Below are 22,823 nucleotides of genomic sequence, written 5' to 3'. Positions count from 1 at the left end.
TTGCTTCCTCGACGCAAGCACGAGCCGGGCATGAACTCTGTTCACCGGTTGATCATACAGTCCTTTCAGTACCTTTATGGCTGCGGTGTAAGTGGTCTCATCCTGGATGTTCTCGTAGACTCTCAAGGACACCATAGACAGCAATGCTGTTAGACAATGGCTATCCTCCTCTACCTGAATGAATCTCAGGAAGTTTTCAAAGTTCAGCAGCCAGAACTTAAAGGCTTTGAAGGTTGTAGCTGACTGTGGGTCGATATCAAGTTTTTCTGGCCGAGTTAAACGCTCCATCCCTTTCAAAAAAAATTCTTTTTGCTAATAAAATTGTAGAGCTCGTCAAAAGAATCAAAGACTTGTTGATCCAAACCAAGGCTTTTATTTGCAAAAGACAGGTGGCCGACCAGTCCGGAATGATCCGACCTGGCTAGGGACACAACCCTTTAAGGCCCAGACAGTAGGCGTGGCTTAGCTCTCTGCCAATCGCTGTAAGCACAGTCTAGATACTGTAACTATATACATTGGTGATAGATCTGTACAATCACAAAGGTCTCCACTTTAGTTCCATTAAATCTGTGGTAGACCAACTAGATGACCATCATTTCTCTTGATTACCGTTAAGCTTCTATACATGGGTTAATCTAGACCACATCATAATCCAAAACTTGATTCAAATGTCAACACTCAATATAGTGTAGAATATTATCAAACTATACTGACATGTAAGAAAAATACCCAGCAAAAGTAGTCTGCTGCTTGGATGATCAACGCACTTAAAATTTCTTTGCAACAAAATGCATGTGATTTGATTCACACTTTTTTTCTCATGTGTTCATTCCTCTTGTAATCTTTACATTCTGCCCCACCTGGATTCTTACATAGAGCAACATCTTAGTTTTAAAATTCTCACCCATGTCTTCAAATTTCCCTTCCCCATTTCATAATATCCTTCAGCTTTATGCTACTCAAAGATATCTTCTCTGGCCTAGAGAGGATTTTCAAACACAAGTTCTCCATCATAGCAACACTACCTTCAGTTGACAAAGCCATTCGCCCAAGCTTTTCATTCCTATTTATTTTGCCTACACTACCCAATATTTCTTAAACAGTGTTTGACTGACCCTTGAATCATTTGTCCTCTTATCCCCCAATGTGGCTTGGTTTTCTTTTTGGTTTAACAATCCTGTCAAGTGCTTGCAATATTTTTTGCTATGTGTAAAATGCTATAAAATTTACTCTTGGCGCTATTGTTCATTTGAGAGTAATTCAGCTCAGTATGAAATGAGGGTCCAATAAAAAAAATGTTAGAGGTCCAAGTTGGCTAAGTATATTGCAATCCAAGATAGGACAGTGGTTGCACCATGCCAAGAATTTAAAATAAACAGTTTATAATCCAAAATGGATGCACATTCCATTCAGGAAAAGTGGTTCACTTGAAGCGAGTGAGGGAAGTTAAATTCTCAGAATAAAGGAAGTGGCTAATACTACAAGCAGAATTTGCAATCTTCCTCATTGTTAATAGCAACCATGGAGAGTGAACACAGAGCCAACTTCACAGGTCAATGACTTCTCATCAAAGACTTCGAACTTTGCAGAAAGGTTGACAGAAACTAAGAAATTGATAATATGAAAGAAAATGTTGTACAACAAAATAAAATAAGAAACTATTTCAACAAGACAAATCAAACAAAACCTAAAGTCCTTTATGGGTAAACACACAGGAAAAGTTGAGTGAATATTTGCCCATTATAGTTAAAGTTGAAAATTTTGAAAGGAACAGGGAAATACAGGAACATGAAACAACTCTTAATTTCAGTCAAATAGGCACACAAAAAAGGTTTTAGAAATAATGGAGACAAAAATCTCATGAGAATTAAGAATTTAAATGCATATATTCAAGATGATGATACTGGAGAAATTAATAGACAATGATCTGACAAATCGTCTACATCTGAAAACCAACACACAGGTTTTAAAAGAACATGGACAGTCAATGCACTGGATTTGATCATCCAAAACTCACTAGCATTCAGTATAGCCCAGATAACATTAACAGCAACATCCCTAGCAAGAAAGGAGGTGGCTAAAAACAGGAAACAACTAGATATCAGTATACAGGGAAAATTACAAGGTTCAAACAGAAAATCATACTGCAAATAGACAGAGGCAAAGCAGATCTATGAAATGCAACATATTTGAGAAGAATTTGGGAGTATTTTTGAGTCTACATCAAATAAGGCTGTAGGATAAGTTAAGAGGGTCAAGAGTATGTATTTGGGTTTTCAGAAACTATTTAGTAAGCACCACACAATCAATAATTGCACTAAATTAAGGTTTAACATAATTAGAATGGAGAGTAAAGAAGGAGCATTGTCAGACTAGCAGGTGTTACTGGTGGAATGCTTCAGGATCAGTGATTGGGCCTCAGCTATTTACCATCTATATCAATTAACAGATGAAATGACAATATATTTTGTATCCCCATTTGTTTTTTTATAGGAAACAAAAACAGAAATTACAGCACAGTACAGGCCATTTGGCCCACAATGTGTTGTGCTAATCTATAGACACAAAAATACTAAACCCTCCTTCCCTCAAAACCTTCTATTTTTCATTCATGCCTGTCTAAGAGTCTCTTAAATCCCCTTATTGTTTCAGTCTCCACCACCACCCCTGGCAATGCATTCCAGGCAACCACAACCCTCTGTGTAAAAAAAACTTACCCTGATAACTCCCCTAAATTTTCCTCCATTCACTTTGTACAGACGTCCTCTAGTATTTTCTACTCCCACTCTGGGGAAAAAGGTGCTGGCTGTCTACTTCAAACTTGTAGAACCCTATTAAGTCACCTCTCAGCCTTCTTTGCCTCAAAGATAAAAGTACCTCTCTACTGATTTTGCCTCATAAAACATATTTTCCAATCCAGGCAACATCCTGGAAAATCTCCTCTGTCCCCTCTCCATAGTTTCCACTTCCTCCCTGTAATGAAGGGTCCAGAACTGAGAACAATACAGGTAGTCCCTGTCTTGTGACCTATGCAACTGCAACTTACATCCATTCGCACACACAACCAATTTTTTTAAATATAAAGAAAATTTATGAAATTTACAGATTATGCTGTATTTAACAAATTATAACAGGGATACAGGGCATACAAGAGCCAAAATATGCTTTCTTAACTTGTTAGTGGCCATCTCAATTCTTGTGGGTACATGCAAGTCTTAGGTTGTGCTATGAATGAGGAAACAAGGTAGATCTCAAAGGCATGGACTCTGAACACAATTTTGATGTAGGGAAGGATTTTATTTACAGAAGGCAAGTTTGGGAAAATGGTAACTGATGCAACACACATACAATGAGCTGGTACATACAATGATCAGGGAAAAATCACTACAATGCCTCACCACCCCTTGATTCAGTGCAAACAGCTCTATGCTACAAGGGACACTAATTAAATGCTCCCAACCTTTTTAACAGTTCACATCTTATCATCAATTTCTCCAGCCTGCAGTGAAACAGGATGGTCCCAAGCTGGCAAAAAGAGCAAAAACTAAGAGCACTTGGCACCTTTACAGTGCTGGAGGGACAAGCCCACATCATTTACTGGGGGCCAATGGCTCAGTGGCAGGAGGGTTAATCTAATTACAACAGCCAATGGCCCAAGGTCAAGTACAGGCAGACTGGAGAGTCCAGGCCAGTAAGATGTGCACTAATGGGTGGGGCGGAACCAAAGCTTGATTGGCAGCTGGTGTATCCTCCTACTAGGTGTGGTGATACACCACCGGCCTATTGCAGGGGGCAACCTCTGTACCTGCAGGAGTGTAAAGGGTCAGGACAATGCTTGGCCGGCTGTCAATCAGTCAGCCTGAATGGATCAAGCCCCACCCTGTCGGGTGTCAATTACCCTCCGGGATATAAGCCTGCGCCGGCCTCCCGAAGTTTTACTCAGAGTTACTGCAGCTATAGCCGGCCTGGCTCTGTGTAAGTCTTTGTGGATTTAAGCCTGTTGTATGGTCTTTGCCTTGTGTGTGTCTGATTCTGGCTAACAGCGCACCACACTAGGTAAGGGGCAATGCTGTCACCTGACAGCCACAAACCTTCCCAACACAGGTTGCCACATGTGTGGTGGGTTCACGTATTGGAATTTGGTTGGCACATGCGTGTGAGTTAAGGAAGTGAATTCAATATCGTTAGGGCATTTCACTCTTGTTCATGTGCCAGCCGATCTCCAATCTGCAAACCCACTGTGCAAGCGCCAACCAAAAACTCGTGCATGTGCACAGGAATCCACGCCCAACCTAAGAACCCTGGGACACTGACCAACAAGGTAAACATGGACCAGAATGTGGAAAGATTGGCCAAGATTGATCAACAAATTCAGGAAGCTGTAAGATGTTATCATTAAATCTTCAATTAAAATAAAGATCTGATTAAAAAGTTTGCTTTCAGACTTCGGTACTCCACGCATGCAGGCAAAATTCTGGCTTACATCCATTTTGTGATATGACCGATCCTTCGGTCCCAATTACAGTCATAAATCGGGTAGTACCTGTATTCTAAGTATGGTCTCACCAGAGATTTATCGAGCTGCAGCATTACCTTAGTACTCATGAACTCAATCCCCCAATTAATGAAACCCAGCATTTCACAGGCCTTCTTAACGATCTGATTAACCTGCCAGCAACTAACTTGAGAGATGTATGTATGTATGTGGGCCTCAAGAACCCTCTGTTCTTCCACAAAACTGAAAAGGACACTGATGCACCATCAATAACTCCAAAATATGGAAGTTATGCAAAACTGACAGGTTTTTATTCTCAATAGAATGGAGACATATTCATGCTGGTTGACTGTCCTGAGCTGGGGAGGGGGCTGTGGTACAGTCACCTTTATTCAGGAGTCTGTGGATGGAGCCACAGGTACAGTCAACCAATGGGTGTGCCCTGACAGATAAATATACACACAGTGTTTTACCATATTCATCCCTTGTTTTTAAAAAGAGTCCGGCAGGGTGAAGCACATTAGATACAATCACAAGTTAAGTCTCTCAGGCAGTCTGATTTGCCGCTGCGATCGTCATGGTACTGGCTGTGACTGCGGTGCAGCGATGGGGTCCTGGACAGTCTGGGGTGCCTGTACGCAGTCATTGGCATTAGCTTGGTGGGTGGGCGGAGTCGAGTCTGGCATGCCATCCGTTGGGGCTGGGGTAACATGTGCCTGTAACCCTGGATCATCGTGGATGGTGAGAGGTGAAAGGAGTGCAGGGTGATCAGAAATTGTTTCCAGAACCTATGAGGGTGCCAGATCCCTAACAGAAACTGTGTCTGTTAGCCTAATATAGTGAAGAGACTGTGTAAGGCTTTGATGACTGTGGCAGCTGTCATGTTTGAGAAGGGATTGGTGAATAGAAAACGCAAGTACTCGACAATGACATTGAGGAACATATTATGGTCCAAAGAGGAGAGAGGTTCTTTGAAACCAATATTTAGTCATTCAAAGCAATTGGTGGCCTTTATCAACTGCACTCTGTCTGGCTAATAGAAGTGCAGCTTGCACTCCACACAGAACTGGCAATTTTTGGTCACCAACCTGATCTCCTCAATGGAGGAGGGAAGATTGCGATTCTTGACAAAGTAAACAAATCTAGTGACTCAAGGGTGATGGAGATCATTGTGTAGGACTTGTAAATGGTCAATTTATGTGCTGGGACAGCTTCCACAGGATAGAGCATTTGGGGGCTCATTGAGTTTCCTGGGCTGGTACGAGATATTGTAATTGTAGGTGAAAAGTTGAATTCTCCACCTTTATATCTTGTCATTTTTAATTTCACCTTACTGCTGGTTATTGAACATGAACAGGACTGCACATTGATCAGACAGCAAGGTAAATTGTTTGCTGGCCAGGTAGTTCCTCCTTGAGTATCACCTTGACAATGACTTGGGCCTCCTTCTCGACAGAGGACTGTCACATTTTTGGGGCCAAGAGGGTGCGGGAGAAAAAAAAAACTATGGGTCTGCCTGCCTGGTCAAGTATGGCAGTCAGGGCAAAGTCGGATACATCACACTCCACCTGGAATGGGGTGGATTTGTAGCCATGGCGATGGCTGCTTTGATGAGGCAGAAGGCTGCCTGGGTCTCTGGTGTTAGGGGAAAAGAGGTGGATTTCATGAGGGGGCCATGTCTTGTCTGCATAGTTGGGACCCACTGGGCATAGTAAGAGAAAAAGCCCAGGCACATTCTCCAGGGTTAGAGGCTGTGGGTGAGGGTGAGTTCCAAAAGTGGGTGCATGCAATCAGGGTCAGGGCCAATGACTTTGTTCCCAATGACACAGCCATTGCTGACAAGGTGGGTTGTATGAGATGCACTTTTATCCTCATTGTATACAAGGTTGAGGAGTCTGGTGATCTGGAGAATTTTTTGGAGGTTGGCGTCATGGTCCTGCAGGTCATGGCCGTAAATGGTGATGTTGTCCAGATACATGAATGTCGCCTGCAGCTCATACAGGTCTTCCATGCAGTCCATCTCCCGCAGGAAGACCAAGACCCTATTAGTGACGCTGAAGGGGACCCTCAGGAAATGAAAGAGATGGCCATCCTCCTCTAAACCAGTATATTGGTGGCCCTCCAGGTGGATGGGAAGCTGGTGGTATGCCAACTTTAGGTCAATAGTGGAGAATACCCAATTTTGCATGATTTGCGGATATATGGGGGAAGTGTACATGTTCAGCAGCCGCCTAGTGGTTGCCCCGGGCACTGCCAACTTGGTATGTACCGTCACATCCCACCAGCGATCTGACCACAGCAGCCATACACTGCGAGCGCCAAACTCCACCATCGACATGTCACATCAGCAACTGGAACACAGCCGCTGTACTCTGTGAGTGCCTGAAGTGCTACTTCTGTGGCTTAAACCACCCCTACCAGGCAGTGCCATGTGAGGACCATGGGGGCTGCCATCTTGGATGCCACCATCCCCAGGAACCAACAGTGCCGTGTGCGAGTTGTGGGGGAAACCATCTTGGGTGCCATCTATGAAATCAAGCAGCACCATGTGCAAGCCATGGGGGCTGCCATCTTGGATGCTGCCATATCCTGGCCAAACACACAAATGGTCTGCTGCATGGACAAGCAATGACTCAACACTGGCCTCCATCACATTTGACGAAGGTAATTCTTATGAACTCACCAAGTCAATGATTAACATTCAGGTAAATGGCCTCATGATGAGTTGTCTGTTCGATAGTGGGAGCATGGAGAGATTCTCTACACAGACACAGTGCAGTGCTACTCCCTTGTGGTAAGGCCAGAAAGCCATAAGATCTCTTTGGTCTCAAAGTCCTATATGGCTGATGTCCGCGGCTACTATGTAGAGGCCCTGACCACGGGGGGCACAATTACAAGGATTTCAAACTCTTAGTGATGTTGCAGCTATACGCTGCCGTGCTCCTGGGACTGGACTTACAATGTCACCTTAAAAGTGTGATGCTAGACTACGACGGTTCCCATCCCCCCTTCCCTGTCTGTATCAGCAGTTTTTACACCACCCACTGCACTCTACCAGCAACTACTCTTCAGCGTCCCCTCCAGCCAACAACCTAACCAGCCAATGCACTCGACCTGCGGCTCTCCACTCTCAAAATCATCCCTCCAAGGTTTCCCAACCTTGCGCCTGACTGTAAACCCATCGCCACCAAAGGTAGACAATACAGTGCCAGGAACAGGGTCTTTATTAGGGTGGTGGTACAGTGGCTACTCCAGGAGGGGATCATTGAACCTAACACCAGCCCTTGGAGAGGACAAGTGGTGGTGGTGAGGAACGGCGAGACAAGCAGAATGGTCACTGACCACAATCAGACCATTAATAGATACACTCAGGTGAACACGTACACCTCCCCCATATATCCGCAAATCACGCAAAATCGGGTATTCTCCACTATTGGCCTAAAGTTGGCATACCACCAGCTTCCCATCCACCTGGAGGGCCACCAATATACTGGTTTAGAGGAGGATGGCCACCTCTTTCATTTCCTGAGGGTCCCCTTCAGCGTCACTAATGGTGTCTTGGTCTTTATGCGGGAGATGGACCGCATGGTAGACCAGTATGAGCTGCAGGCCACATTCATGTATCTGGACAATATCACCATCTACGGCCATGACCTGCAGGACCATGATGCCAACCTCCAAAAAATTCTCCAGATCGCCAGACTCCTCAACCTCGTATACAATGAGGATAAAAGTGTATCTCGCACAACCCACCTTGTCAGCAATGGCTGTGTCATTGGGAACAAAGTCATTGGCCCTGACCCTGACTGCATGCACCCAATTTTGGAACTCATCCTCACCCACAGCCTCAAACCCTGGAAAAGGTGCCTTGTCAGCTGAGCAGGCCTCCATATTCTGAAGGGCCATCTCCAGTCTGCCTGTCAGTTCAACCGCCCTCTGCAAGTTGAGCTCACCTTGCTCTAATTGTCTCTGATGGATATAATTGGATCTGATGCCTGCGATATAGGCGTCCTTAATCAGGTCCTCTGTGTTCTCCGTGGCCATCTTGGCTTTGGATTCTCAGGCCTGTGCAAGGGTTCACAGGGCCTGGAGATACTCAGCAGTCGATTCTCTGGGTCGCTGTTTTCGTAGACTTTATTTACCTTTTTCATTTTACCTTTATCAGGTATTGGCCTTCCAAGATGTCCATCACCTCCGGATGTGTTGCGACATCCCTGATCATCAAGTACACCAGGGGCCTGACCCAAGAGTGCAGTACTTGTAGTATGTCGTTCTCTGACTGAACAATGGTTGATGATGCCTAGAGGGACACCTTGAAGTAACGCAGCCAGAGTTGGTAGAGGCCTCAGCCGATTAAGGGTCGATTTCCAGCTTCTCTGGCTTCTGCTCCATTGTCAAAATTTATTGTGAATAAATTTGATACACCATCAATAACTTAGAAAGACTGGAAGTTATGCAAAACTGACAGGCTTTTATTCATAATAGAATGGAGGCACGTCCATGCTGGTCGACTGTCCTGAGCTGGGAAGGGGGCTGTGGTACAGTCACCTTTATTCAGGAGTCTGTGGATGGAGCCACAGGTACAGTCAACCAATGGGTGTGCCCTGACAGATAAATATACACACAGTGGTTTACCACAGACACTGAGGATAATGCAAAGGGACTGCAAATAAATGTAGTGAATTTTAGTGAATTAGCAAGAGATTGGCAACTGGAAAATGACCTGGAGAAATGTGAGGTGTCCACTTTTGCAGTAAAATTAGAAGAATAGGGTTTTTTTTCGATGCTGAAAGAGTAGCCAATTTTACTGGTTCAGCAGGACATTGGATATTGTTAACATGCATATACAGTAAGCATTTAGGAAACCAAATGGCTTGTCAGTTTTTCTTATAAAGAGGTTAGGTTACAAGGAAATAAATATTACTGTAATTAAAGAACCCCCATCATCCTGGTCACAACCTCTTCTCACTGCTAACATTTAGGCAGAAGGTACAGAAGCCAAAAGACCAGCACCTGCAGGTTCACGAACAATTTCTTTCTCACGGCAATCAGGCATTTGTTGCATTAATTTCACCGTTCTCTGACACCACAAGGTCTTTTCGTTTGCACTAGAAAAACTAAGAATACTTGTTTCATATTCATTTTTTTGTATTCATTGTCTCTTATTCCTCTGACTGAGAGTTTAAAATTAGCAGTTGCTAGTCCTATAATAAAACACCCGCCCGTCAAGAAGGACTGAGAACGGAGAAATAGTTCCATCGCAAATATTGCAAATCTTTAAAATCTCCTACCCTTGTGGGTTGTAGTTACTTACAATTTTGAAAAAGACACTAAGCCGAGTTTAGCCTTTCTGGCATGCGGAGATCAGGTGAAAGGTCTTGTTAAATGGTGGAGCAGTGTGGAGAGGCTGTGCACTATTCATGCTTCCATTTCTCTTCACAGTTGGCTTTTAACTATCACCTGACACACATTTGATTTTTGAAAAATTACCATGAAACTATGTAATATCTGATTCAGATGTAACAAAGATTAAACAAACAAAATGAGTCTTGACATCTGGGATGTGTTCTGAAGTTGAAAGGAATCCGCCAACTAATAGTGTGATATAATCTGTTAATACCTCAGATTCTTCCATCACCATCTGTGCAAATGTTCAGATCCACCAGCAGGACAGCTTTACTCAAAGAGTTGTTGGAGTGATTTATTCTTGGGAGGGAGTGAACTCCAGGAGTCCTCATGTTGCTATGATGTTAAATGTCAGGATAATTTCTTACTGATTATCACCCTCAGCTGATAAGTCAATGCTCCTTCATGTTGAACTCCACTTGGAGAAAGATCTGAGGGTTCCGAAGGCAGACACCAGGGTGAGGGACTTCAATGATCATGACTAAGTTGCTCAGAAATATCGCCACCAAATGAACTGCCTGGGTTTTGAGAAAAAAATATTTCTCTACTGAGTGGACAATGGTTCAAGGTTCAAGATTAGTTTTTTTCATTACACAAAATTCATTTACTTATGTGTGCCCATAAAGGCATAGAAGAAAAGTGCATCTAGTCCAGCACCCCTTTTGAGAGAGCTCCGAGAGAATCAACATGAAGAAAAAAACCTTACAGCATCTTCTCACCTATCTATCCCTTGGGAATTACATATCTACATTATAAAGATGGTGGGACATATTACAACAACGTCATTGTGCAAAAGTTCTTAAGATTATTTTATTCAAAATTCTTTTATTGTCATATAATAAAATAGAAAATGTAACATCACACACAATTTTCTGTGGTGAATTTAGTTCCTTGCTTCAGCACAAGGGCAACAATGTCATGCTATTCAATCATTTAACAGTGAGGAAATCAGGAAGAAGTTGTCCTCAGACATTCAAGGCAAAGTGACCCAAGTCGAACAGCAACTTTTGCATTTTGTCCTTGCCTGAAGTTGCTACACCAGTTATGCATAAATAATAGGGAACACCATTAGAATCACATTTATTTTGACAACAAATGATAGACCTTTGTGAAAATAGCTGAGAATTTAAAAGATGCCCCCTGCAGTGAAATAATGGATCTTATTCAAGTGATGCCCTTGACTCTATGCTTTAAGAGGTAAATAAGAAGCATTTAGAGAAGGAAAACATGGAAGAGAAGTGGGTGCAATGCACACGAAGCATCTTTGTTCATGTTTAATGTAAAATCCCTGTTATCCAAATTCAATCAAGTGGCAAAACAAAATACAGAAAATAAATTGGTAAAAAAATACACAAGTTTAAAATGTGTGTGCCTTTCCATTAGTTCACCAATTCATACAACATGGAATCTCAAGCAACTGGAAAATTAACGTATACGGCACATATTCATTCCCCATAGGTGCCAGATACCTGGGGTTTTACTGCAGTTATGTGATAGGGTCACAAGACACAGAAAGAAGGCCTTAATTCCATCAAGTCATATACCAGGTCATATTTTATTCTTCCCACATTCCCAACAACCATTCTTAGATTGTAACACTCACCTGCGAATTGGGGGAGTTTTCCGTGGCCACTTAACCTGCTAACTGGTACATCCTTGAGTTGAAGGAGGAAACTAGAGCACCATAACAAAACCCACATGGTCACAGGGAGAATAGCAAACTCCATCCAGACACTTTGAGGGTTCAGGATTGAATCTGGGTCAACGGTGAGTAAAGAAGCGGATCTGCTAGTTGCACCACTGTGTTGCCCAAAATTTATCCAGCTTTATTCCATTGATAGTGACAGCAAAACAAATACTTTGGGAATTATATACCAATTTTCACTATGTCAGGATGTCCAAACTGCCTTATAGTTGATGAGGTAATTTTTGAGTTGCAGTCACAGTGGTACTGTAAGAAAAGAACAGAAGGCAGTCATTTTTTTTTAAACTGGCATCAGGACAGAGTTATGCCAGCTGCTGAAATCTATCTTGCCATCTCTTTACACCAAGGACGTTGCCTTGTTTATGTCCAAGCAGATGACAGCCATGCTTACCATTCACGTACCCAATCCCTGTAGTGGCAATATTCATATCAGTCCACATTGGGCAGGTGCAAATGTTCCTTTCACACGCAGTTCGAAGTTTATCCAGTTGCATATGGATTCATCAAAGCAAAAAATGAGAACTAGCCATCAGCATCTTCTAAATTCTGCTTCTCTGCATCTGCAGGCTTCTATTAATGCCATTCACGTGGGAACAAAGGCCGAGTATGACATTTTGTCTTTTTCAGGAATTCCAAGGACTTCAAGTATAAATGTTCAAATGTGGAGTAATTTAACTCGCTTCAGCATTCTATCAAATGCTAAAGTATCAGTTGTCATGATTTATTCATACTCATCGAATGAGAACATTACATGAACGAGAGAATGGGTGGCCCTGTTAGTGTAACACTATTATAGCACCAAATTATAGGTTCGAATCCAGCACTGTCTTTAAGGAGTTTCCAAGTTCTCCCTGTGGCCTTCGCGGGTTTCGTCTGGGTGCTCCGGTTACCTCCCACCCTCCAAAATTGCACAGGTTTTGTCAGTTAATTGGTGTATTTTGGACAGAATTGGCTTGTGAGCTGGAAGGTCCTGTTATCATACTATATGCCTAAAAGAAATTAGGGTCTTTGGCCTATGAAAGCTGTTGAAAGAAGCTTCCACTGTCCTATTAGGCAATGAGTGCCAGATTTTCATCACTTCGTGGATGAGGAAGATAATAATCTTTCTATCCATTACTTTTGGTCAATGTCTTCGGTTATTGACCTATAACTCTTTCCTGTGTTTGAATGTAGGACCCTCAATCCTTCATTCACATCAATTAAGCCTCATCCCAACCTTCTCTGTTCCAAAAGAACAAGAAATATCTTGTATGCCTTTTTAACTGCCTTGCTACAATTAAGGATTTGGCTTTAAATAACTCTTCATATTCTCCCATAAATAGTGGAACGCCTCCCAAACTATCTACTTGTCTGCCCAGTCAGCCTCCACTTGTCCCTTGTTGACCTCATTAGCTATCTCACAACCCACAAAACTAGAGTCGTAGTAAATCATCCTTGATCCCAAGATACTGCCTCAGAAGAAGAATTTGCATTAAGGTATATGCATCTAATGACAGAGAGGATGCACTCCTGTGGCAAATGCAGACTGGTCTGCCCCTCCAAAAAGTATTTCCTTATCATTTCCTCCTAGCTCCTCCCAGCTTACTTCACATTGCATGACCATATTGAGCCTCACTAGCTCAGAATCCAACAATTATTATCCTATCTTTTCCATACTTTGCTGATATGGAATTATCTTCAAGATGCTTGTTCTGATTCCTCAGTTATAATATGAAACCACAGAAGCAAAGAAACAAATAACTTCCTGGTTTTATATGGAAATAAATAACTGAAGATGAAATTATTTAGAGCTTCTCGCAGACTTTGGATATCACAAAGAGCCTTGACAACCAATAAAGTGTTTGTGAATTATCAAAGATATAATGTAGATATCATCAGTAGCTTCTACCTGCTAGTTTGACACCAATTCTTGTTACCTACTCCTCCAGCTCTACAATGCCTGGGGCTCTTTTCAAACACGTCCGTTATCCTCCAGTATTCCTGCCTAATTTTCATTTTAAAAAGCAAAAATTTGCAGATGATAGAAATCTGCAATAAAAAAAATGTTGGAGTCAGAGCAAGTCAGACAGCATCAGTGAAAGCAGAATCAGTTAATGTAAAAAGTTAATACTTTCTCCAAGATTTTTTTTGTGTCTTCAGCTTTGCAGTCTTAACCATTTTCCTTCTTCACATTGTAAATCTGACTTTGCAACATTGATTTACCAATGGACGGTAATTTTCATGGAAATAACTTAAAGCACAATGTAAGCAAATGTACCTGACACTTGTAACAGACATTTCAAACTTCCATATTTTGCGAAAGTTTAGCATGAACTTAGCAGATGCAGTGCTCCATAGGGATGAATAAATTGCTCAATGATTTACGTTTAATTTCAAGTTCATAGTGGTTAGTTAGCGCAATGTTGTTACAGTGCTAGAAACCAGGGTTCGAATCCAGCACTGTCTGTAAGGAGCTTATACATTCTCCCCGTGTCTGCGCGGGTTTCCTCTGGGTGCTCTGGTTTCCTCCCATTGTTCAAAAAATGTACCAAGGGTTGTAAGTTAATTGGGTATAATTGGGAGGCACGGGCTCATGGGCCAAAAGAGCCTGTTACCGTGCTGTATGTCCAAATCTTTAAAAGAATTTTAAATGATCATCCCATTGTACAAGTACAACCCGATGAAACAAAATTTTTCAGTCCTAGGTGCAAAAACGTGTAAACACTCATATAGACATGACACACATACAGCAGGCAAATAATACATTTGGTAGGGTGTGTGTGTGTGTGTGTGTGTGTGTGTGTGTGTGTGTGTGTGTGTGTGTGTGTGTGTGTGTGTGTGTGTGTGTGTGTGTGTGTGTGTGTGTGTGTGTGTGTGTGTGTGCACGTGTGTGTGTGTGTGCACGTGCGTGCGTGCACATAATATATACATATAAAACTATATAAATATTGTGAAATAGTTAGTAGATTGTCAAAGGTTTGTATGAGCAGTTCTTTAGTTGTTCTATGGTTTCACTACCATGGAACGATGCTATATTTCAACCTGGTGATTCTGGATCTGATGCTCCTATATTTCTTTCTCAACAAGTGCAGCTGAAAATGCTGTGTGCAGGGTGGATGGGGTCCTCAATAATTTTGCAATCCTTCCTCAAATAAATGATCCTAGTAGATCACTTCAATGGGAGGGAGGGAGACTCCAGTGATCCTCTCAGTCAGTGGATTGACCTCTGATGCAATTCTTTACAGTAACCGAACCATGCTGTGATGCAGCCAGCCAGGATACTGATACTATAGATAGAGCTCTTGTAAAATGTTGACGGGATTGTGGCCAGTAACTTTGCCCTCCTCAGTCTTCTTGGGAAGTGCAGTTACTGTTGCGCCTTCCTGACAAATGATGTTGTGTGGCCAGGATAGGTCATTTCTTAGTCCACACCAAGGAACTTGGTTCTCTCTAGTCTCTCCACTACCAAGCTATTAATGTTTAGTGCAGGATGGTTCTCCCTGATCCTCCTGAACTCCACAATCATCTCCTTTGTTTTGTCCAGGTTGAGACTCAGGATGTTCTTCTCGCACCATTCCACAAGATTTTCCATTTCTTTCTAGTGTGACTTATCATTGTTGCTAATGAGGATAACTACTGTCATGTTGTCTGTAAATCATGATTCTATTGGAGTTGGTTCTGGTGTTGTAGTCATGAGTCAGTAGCATGAACAGGAATGGACTCTAGACCTCAATACACTCATGTTCAAAAGATATGGAGCAGAAACCTGCATTTCAAAGGTGAGGATTGAATGACTTCATTTAACATCTAGCCAGCATTTGACTGAGGGTGACATTGAGGAACCCTGGTAAACTGAAGTCAATTTGTGCAAAGGAAGATGGTGACAACTTTTAAAAGTCAATCACCCCAGATCACCACTTCCTCAAAACATTCATTCCCCTTACCTCTGAACCACAGTGTGTATTATCAACAAATACATTGTATCAACTCCTTTTAGCTTCTAAATCCATTATTTCTTCTGTTTGGATTAAGGAAACATTATTGGGAAGCTCCCCTCCATCCCACTCTCATGCATTATTGTCGTAGTATCAAATTTCTAGAACTCCTTTCTCACTTGCCGAATGGGAGCACCTTCAGCACACGGACAGTCAGTGTTAAAGAAGGAAGTAGGGTGGGCAATAAATCCTGCTTTCCATGCAGGATTCAAATGTATGTTGAAAACTATTGAATGTACAAAACATTTAAAAAAATAACAGAACAATACATAAAACTCCATTGAGAACGAGGTAAAGTCATGGCAATTAGAATATATATGTAGGATATTGCCACTTGTGGAATGATAGTGATCATGGTTGCAATGCAACTAGTAATACCTTACCATTTGATTATACTTGGCTGCCACCAGGGGCTGACACAGAACAGGGCGCTGCAGTAGGCAGATCTGTAATGGAGACTTGCAGCCTCATGGCCTGCCTCATGTGCTGTTCATATCAACTTTAAAATAAAGAACCTTTTCCTTCATCCATGTGTTGTCTAAGAACTCACACATAAGAATACAAGATGAAACAACGTCCAGAGGACATCTTAAAACAAATTATTTTTTTAAGTGCATTATTTAAGTTCATCAAAATGTAATTGTATGGAAAATCTGGCAGTTATAATAGCACTAAAATGTTACTATATATTTGCTTGCATTATAGCCTCTGAGCATGGGAACAGGCAACAAAAAAATGCCAAGGGATCACACATTTTTTTTGCTGTTTGAAGATTTGGAAGGACCTAATATCACTACCTAAGTATTTTCAAGCAATGGTGATGATAGAGTAACTGTGGTAGCAGTTAATTAGATGTCATCTGATCATTGAAAAGAACTGGGATGAAGAATGTTTCTATAGTGGTGTATGGATACTCAAACCTCAAAGGCAATCTGATATGCAGTTAGAAATGCATTGATATTTCACTTATTTCCTAGCAAACCACAACACGGGGTTCTTTGAGTTGTATAGAACAGTGCATTATCTGTCCCTGATGATATTTTTGAGCTACAGTTGTCTGTTTTTCAGTCTGCCATTACACACATTACCACCCCAGCGACATATAAAAGAGAGATCTTGACAGTCTTGTAAGCAGTGTACCACTATTGCTAAAATAACATTGGGATTAAAATGTCAGCTTCAGCTCACTTAGTGAACTGTATATTCCAAATCCTCAACAATGTTTATTTTTATTAAATAATTCACCAACTTCAATGAGGCATTCCTGTACTGGCAAGGCATCAGCAGGCTTACGTTTATGGTCAGCAAAGGATTTGCACCACTATGCCGGCTAGGAAGGATCAAGAGATATTTGCTTTTAAATGATTGAAGCAAAAAAAGGCGACTGAAGAAAGACCACTGGGATTGATGTGTATCCACCATGATCAGTTTCACATGCATTACATTTGTGAGAGTGCTCATTGCATTTTTTTCTTTCACTTTAATGGCATTTGTGACACTCAATGGAAACACCAAATCAGTTTACGATTGAATCCACTTTTAATGTATCTGGAGGTCAGAGATTCCTGATTTGCGCAGAGACAGAAACATCAATCATGTAAAAGCCAATTAGGGTGTGATAATGTTCCTTGGATACCTGAGGCCCCAAAGCACTGCCATTAATGACCTTCATTGTTCAAACACTGTAGACCAGGGTTTCCCAACTGGGGGTGCGAGATAGCATTCCAGGGGGTGCGAGATAAGATTTCAGTTTTTTATATAAATCCATATTCCTTCAATTTGAATAATATGTCAGATGATGAAGAGCTGAAGGAAGATCTTCTTGAACTGCACACAAATCGTGTTCTTGAAATGCAAAATTTTGGAATAATATTGGTGTTCGGCAATGGACATGTTTCCAAGACTGAGAAAGCACTAACTGTGCTCATCCCATTCGTGACGACATACTTATGCGAGTCTGGATTTAGTGCCCTTTTGTCAATCAAGACACAATTTAGAACTCACTTGGGTGCGCAGGCAGACGAGTGGACTGCTATCAGCAACAAAGTGCCACATTTTGAAAAACTCTTAAGCAATAAACAGGAACAAAAGAGTCATTAAATTTAAATGGGCTTATGAACATTTGAACATTAGCTCTTTAATTTTTTTTAAAGAAATTTCATGCACGGATGAAAATTTGACTTTTTTGTAGGGTTTATGAAACTTTTAATTTGTGGTAATACTTTTTCTTTTCCATATGTTTCATTTTTGTTTATAGATTATTAAAAATTTATTATACATACTTGTTTTGGTCACCTTCTCCTTTATTCTTAAATAAATTATTACTTTAAGGGCTGCGAGAACATATTAAAAAATTTTAGGGGTGCGGGGCATAATAAAGGTTGGGAACCACTGCTGTAGACAGTTAATTGTGAAACACGAAAACTGCAGATGCTGAAATCTTGGGCAGACAAAGATTGCACAGCAGGTCAGACAGCATCCTTGGGTAGAAAATGGCACTCATCATTTTGGGTTGGGATCCTTTATCAAGACTTTTTAGAGGGTCCTGACCTGAAACATTGACTGACCATTTTTACCCAAAGATGCTGTCTGACTGAAAGACGTTTTCCTGCTGGTTATTAACTTTTCTCGTGGTCTTCTCCTCCATGTTGTGCTTATAGCTGACTTTCTCTCAGCTTCAGACAGCAAATGTGAACAGTGTAGTGCGAGACTCCTGTGTTATCTAGAACATAAAATAGTACAGCTCTGGAAAATGCCCATGTGTTTCGACTGAAAATGATGCCCAAATTAAACCAAGGCTTTGTTGCTTACACTTGATAGATATCCCTCTATTCATGTGGCTATCCAAAAGCCTCTAAAATTATGATAGTACCTGCTTCTGTCACTACTCTTGGCAGCCTGCACCAGGTGCCTACCATTCTGTGTAAAAGAACTTGCCCTATACATCTTCTTTAAATGGATGTCTTCCAGTATGGGACATCTTTACCTTTGGAGAAGCGATTCTAACTCTCTACCCAAACAATGGATCTCATAATTTAATAAATTCCATTCAGGTCGCCCCTCAGTCTCTGACACACCAGAGAAAACATCCCAAGTTAGTCCAAAAAAACCACATACTGTTTACTCCAGACAACATCCTGGTAAATCTCATCTGTACCCTTGCCAAAGTGTCCACTTGCTTCCTGTAATAGAATGACCAGAATTGCACATAATTCTCTAAGTGCAGCTTAATCAAAATTTTATATAGTTACACCATAACTTCTTCAATGTCTAAACCAATGAAGGCAAGCATACCATATGCCTTCTTTATCACACTATTATACTTGTGTGGCAATTTTCAAGGAGCTATAGATCTGAACCTCCAGATTCCTCTGCACATCAATTCTGCCATTACTTGCCATTCCCTTACAGTTGATCACCCAATGTGCAACACCTCATACTTGATTGAAAAAGAACTCTGTGGTGACCTGAAAAAGAGGTTATCTGGAAAACCCTGATGGGACAAGTTTCTTTCTGCTATTTCTCTGCCTATATTTTGTTACTGTTCTATATCTTGTTTTATTCTTTGATTGCCCTCTACGCTTCCTTAATCCATCAATCTTTGTGTCCTCTATAAATTTAAAAGTGTGATAGATTATGTTGTATTTTATATTGTATATAGATATGTTTTAAAGGAGATAAATTGTGGCAGTTTTTTTTTAGTGTTGGTCACATACAAACACTTCAAAACCGATCTCATTTAAAATGCTGGAACTCTGTTCAAGCCAAATCGGCCAGCTCCGAGTGCTTTTGGAAAAACTTTGAGGAGTGCCTGTATGGAGTTCACAAAAACCAACAGATCAAAGAACCCAGATGATTAGGTTTGGAGCCGCAGTCTGTCTGAGGGCAGTTTGCTGTTCTAAGAGGGTCATGTGATTTTGCAACCAGCCAAAGACTTTTCTGAGAGAGAGAGAGAGAGAGAGAGAGAGAGAGAGAGAGAGAGAGAGAGAGAGAGAGAGAGAGAGAGAGAAAGAGAGAGAGAGAGAGAGAATTCAGTTCTACAGTTCAGCAGCAGCAGCTGGGACTGGAATAGGACAAGCTAGCAAGCTTGTGGAAAAACCCAATTTTGAAGACTGGTTGTGAGTTCTTAATTCAGCCTGGTCAAAGCAGTTGTGGTCCATACAAGAGGAGCGAACTGGCTGCATAATGTTTTACTTGAAATAAGGGAAACAAAAAGGAACTCTGTGGTGACCTGATAAAGAGAGGTTACCTGGAAAACCCTGATGGGAAAAGTTTCTTTGGCAAGACACTGACGTGGCTGATTTCAAGGAATCAGTTGTGACCAGCGAACAACAAATTTCTCTCTGAAAACCGACAAGAATCTTCCTGAGCGGTAACCATTTACCTTTCAAGCACCAAAGCCTGGTGAACTTCATAAATGTTAAATTGTGTGCACAGTATAAGGATTGCCTGCAACCAGTGAACTTGGAGGAGTGAAAAGTGAGATTGGACTGTGAATTAAAGAACTTTTCTGAATTTATATAAACATAGCATATACACGCGCTTAGAATTAGAAGGGGGTTATGTTAGGTTATCTTAAGTTAATAGTAATAAGTTAAAGTTTGTTTAAAGATAATTAAAAACAACTTTTGTTTAAGTAACCATTTGTCTTGGTGCATATCTACTGCTGCTGGGTTTTGGGGTCCCCTGGGCTCATAATGCTAGCCCACCTACCTTTTCATCCAAATCATTTATACGGTCTATGTCGTAAATAACAGTGGTCCAAACTTCAGTTCCCCGCAGAACTCCACTGTTTACAGGCCTTCAGCCCCAATAACACCCTTCCACAACTACCCTCTGTATTCCATCAGCCTTTCAATTCCTAACCCAAACTATCAATTCATTGTGGACTCCATGCATCTGCACCTTCTAGATCAGCCCTTATCACTCACCTTTTCAAATGCCCTTTACTAAGGTCCACAATGTTCATTAACAACCTCTTCTTTATCTTCTAAAAAAGATAATCAAATTTGTAAGATATGAGCTGCCCTGCAAAAAGCCATGCTAACTGTTTATGATCTGACCATGACTTTCCAAACATGCATAAATCCTATCACGAAGTATCCTCTCCAACAGTTTCCCTACTACTGATGTGAGACTCATTGGCCTATACTTTGCTGGATAAGCCCAAGTTACTTTCTTGAACAAAGGTACAGCATTGGCTACAATTGTTCTTCAAACATCATTTCTAATTCCTGCTCCCATTATGCTCACACTTTGGAGTTCACACTGTCCCAGTACTTGGATTTCTGTGGAGTCAACTCCTGATTTTAAAAAAAATTATATATACATATATATATATATATACACACACACACACACACACACACACACACACACACACACACACAACCACACACACACACACGCACATGCACACGCACACACATATATATATGTTTCTTTTTTTTCTCTTCTCTTTCTTTGACTTGGCTTCGCGGATGAAGATTTATGGAGGGGTAAAATCCATGTCAGCTGCAGGCTCATTTGTGGCTGACAAGTCCGATGCGGGACAGGCAGACACGGTTGCAGCGGTTGCAAGGGAAAATTGGTTGGTTGGGGTTGGGTGTTGGGTTTTTCCTCCTTTGTCTTTTGACAGTGAGGTGGGCTCTGCGGTTTTCTTCAAAGGAGGTTGCTGCCCGCCGAACTGTGATGCGCCAAGATGCACGATTTGAGGCGATATCAGCCCACTGGTGGTGGTCAATGTGGCAGGCACTAAGAGCTTGCTTTAGGCAGTCCTTGTACCTCTTCTTTGGTGCACATCTGTCTCAGTGGCCAGTGGAGAGCTCGCCATAGAACACAATCTTGGGAAGGCGATGGTCCTCCATTCTGGAGAAGTGACCTACCCAGCACAGTTTGATCTTCAGCAGCGTGGATTCGATGCTGTCGGCCTCTGCCATCTCGAGTACTTCGATGTTGGAGATGCAGTCGCTCCAATGAATGTTGAGGATACATATTTATAAAGCATTAAGAACCCAAAGCTCCTGCAATTATCTCTCTGGTTCATTTCTCTTTTCTGGATGATTAACCATCAGAGTTTAATATGATTGTACAAAGTTGGCAAGTTGTCACAAAGTGTAGCATTAAACTAAATGTCGTTTATATGATGAGAATTTGGTCAAATTGGATTGAAAGGAGGAAAGAGAATCTGCCACTTTTATTCAGAACTTATCAGTATATTCTTTTGCCAAATTATGACAGTGAGTACATAGAATTTTGCTCAGTGTTTAAATGTTCAACATCGAATATTCTGCTATTGCACCAGTATGGAAATGTCTGATTTGTTTGATTTCAGAAGTGAGGCAGAATCAGGCCATTGTAAGATTCAAGATTCATTAATTGTCATGTAATAAAATAGGAGTAATATTACACAAAATTGACTTTAAGATTTGCCTTCAGCAGAAATTACCTGGTGCTCTATAAAGTCAGAGAAAGAGAAGCAAAAGAGAGTCCACTTATTGTCATAGAGTGCCCATGGATGCACTTCCAGCACTCCCACAGATTTCACAGTCACACAAACTTCAGTCCAAACCCGAGCTCCAGATCCAAACCTCCAACGTGACCAGGTAGACTTCAGTGTTTTTGGCACCTTCTCATATCCTGGCTCCGATAGCTGGTACACCTTCAGCCAGTTTCCAGCAGTCCGCTGCCCGGTGTGATTACTTTGGCATCAGTCGCCAGCAGCCTGCAGCCTATGTGGGTTCATCACCTCATGACACCAACAGCCGCAGCCTGTGCATTCTTCAGCCACTGTTTGCCACCATGGTAACTATCCCATAGGGTTATCTCCTCTGCTCCTCCTTCTCAAACAGTGGGTGTTCTCCCCATTTCTGGTGCCCTGCACCAGTCTTCTGCATCCCCAGAGACTGCAACCCCTCAAAGCTGCTGCCAAACACAAGCACTGCTCTCTTGGGCCAAGTCCCCACAGTTGCTGGATTTTTAAATAAACCATCGTCAGCTCCAGGGGTGGAGAACATTTTACCATGTGTGGGCAGGATGGTGGGACAGTGGTTGAATGGCATCCATAGTGATGCTACCATAAATTAAATAAATAAATAGATGGGATAAATACGATGATGCATTTCAAGTTAGGGAAGGCAGCTTCAAATCTGGAAATACACCAAATTTAACGAGTTAGTCATTGAAATTACACAATAAAAAGTAGTCAAAAATTAGAAAAATTAGGCACAAAGAAAAAAAAACT

At 41.6% G+C, this 22,823-nt stretch overlaps 1 long non-coding RNA gene across 6 annotated transcripts in view; it reads right to left on the bottom strand.

Moving 5' to 3' along the window:
- Positions 1 to 22,823, bottom strand: part of LOC138760614 (uncharacterized) — a 143,202-nt gene that overhangs the window by 118,423 nt on the left and 1,956 nt on the right. The window contains exons 3-5 of one of the 6 annotated variants that reach the window (XR_011355745.1): positions 15,964 to 16,118; positions 11,505 to 11,852; positions 9,007 to 10,419 (exon numbers count right to left, since the gene is read on the bottom strand). The exons of 2 other annotated variants lie outside the window; for them this stretch is intronic. This is a non-coding gene — a long non-coding RNA (uncharacterized lncRNA). Of the gene's footprint in view, positions 1 to 9,006; positions 10,420 to 11,504; positions 11,853 to 15,963; positions 16,119 to 22,580; positions 22,729 to 22,823 lie in introns of those variants that run through there. 3 more of the 6 variants (XR_011355744.1, XR_011355746.1, XR_011355748.1) reach the window with 3 other exon arrangements.

Source organism: Narcine bancroftii, chromosome 4, assembly GCF_036971445.1.
Source record: "Narcine bancroftii isolate sNarBan1 chromosome 4, sNarBan1.hap1, whole genome shotgun sequence".
Classification (NCBI taxonomy): Eukaryota; Metazoa; Chordata; class Chondrichthyes; order Torpediniformes; family Narcinidae; genus Narcine; species Narcine bancroftii.
Note: the sequence above shows the minus strand (reverse complement) of the source record. Positions and strands in the feature narration are given on the sequence as shown.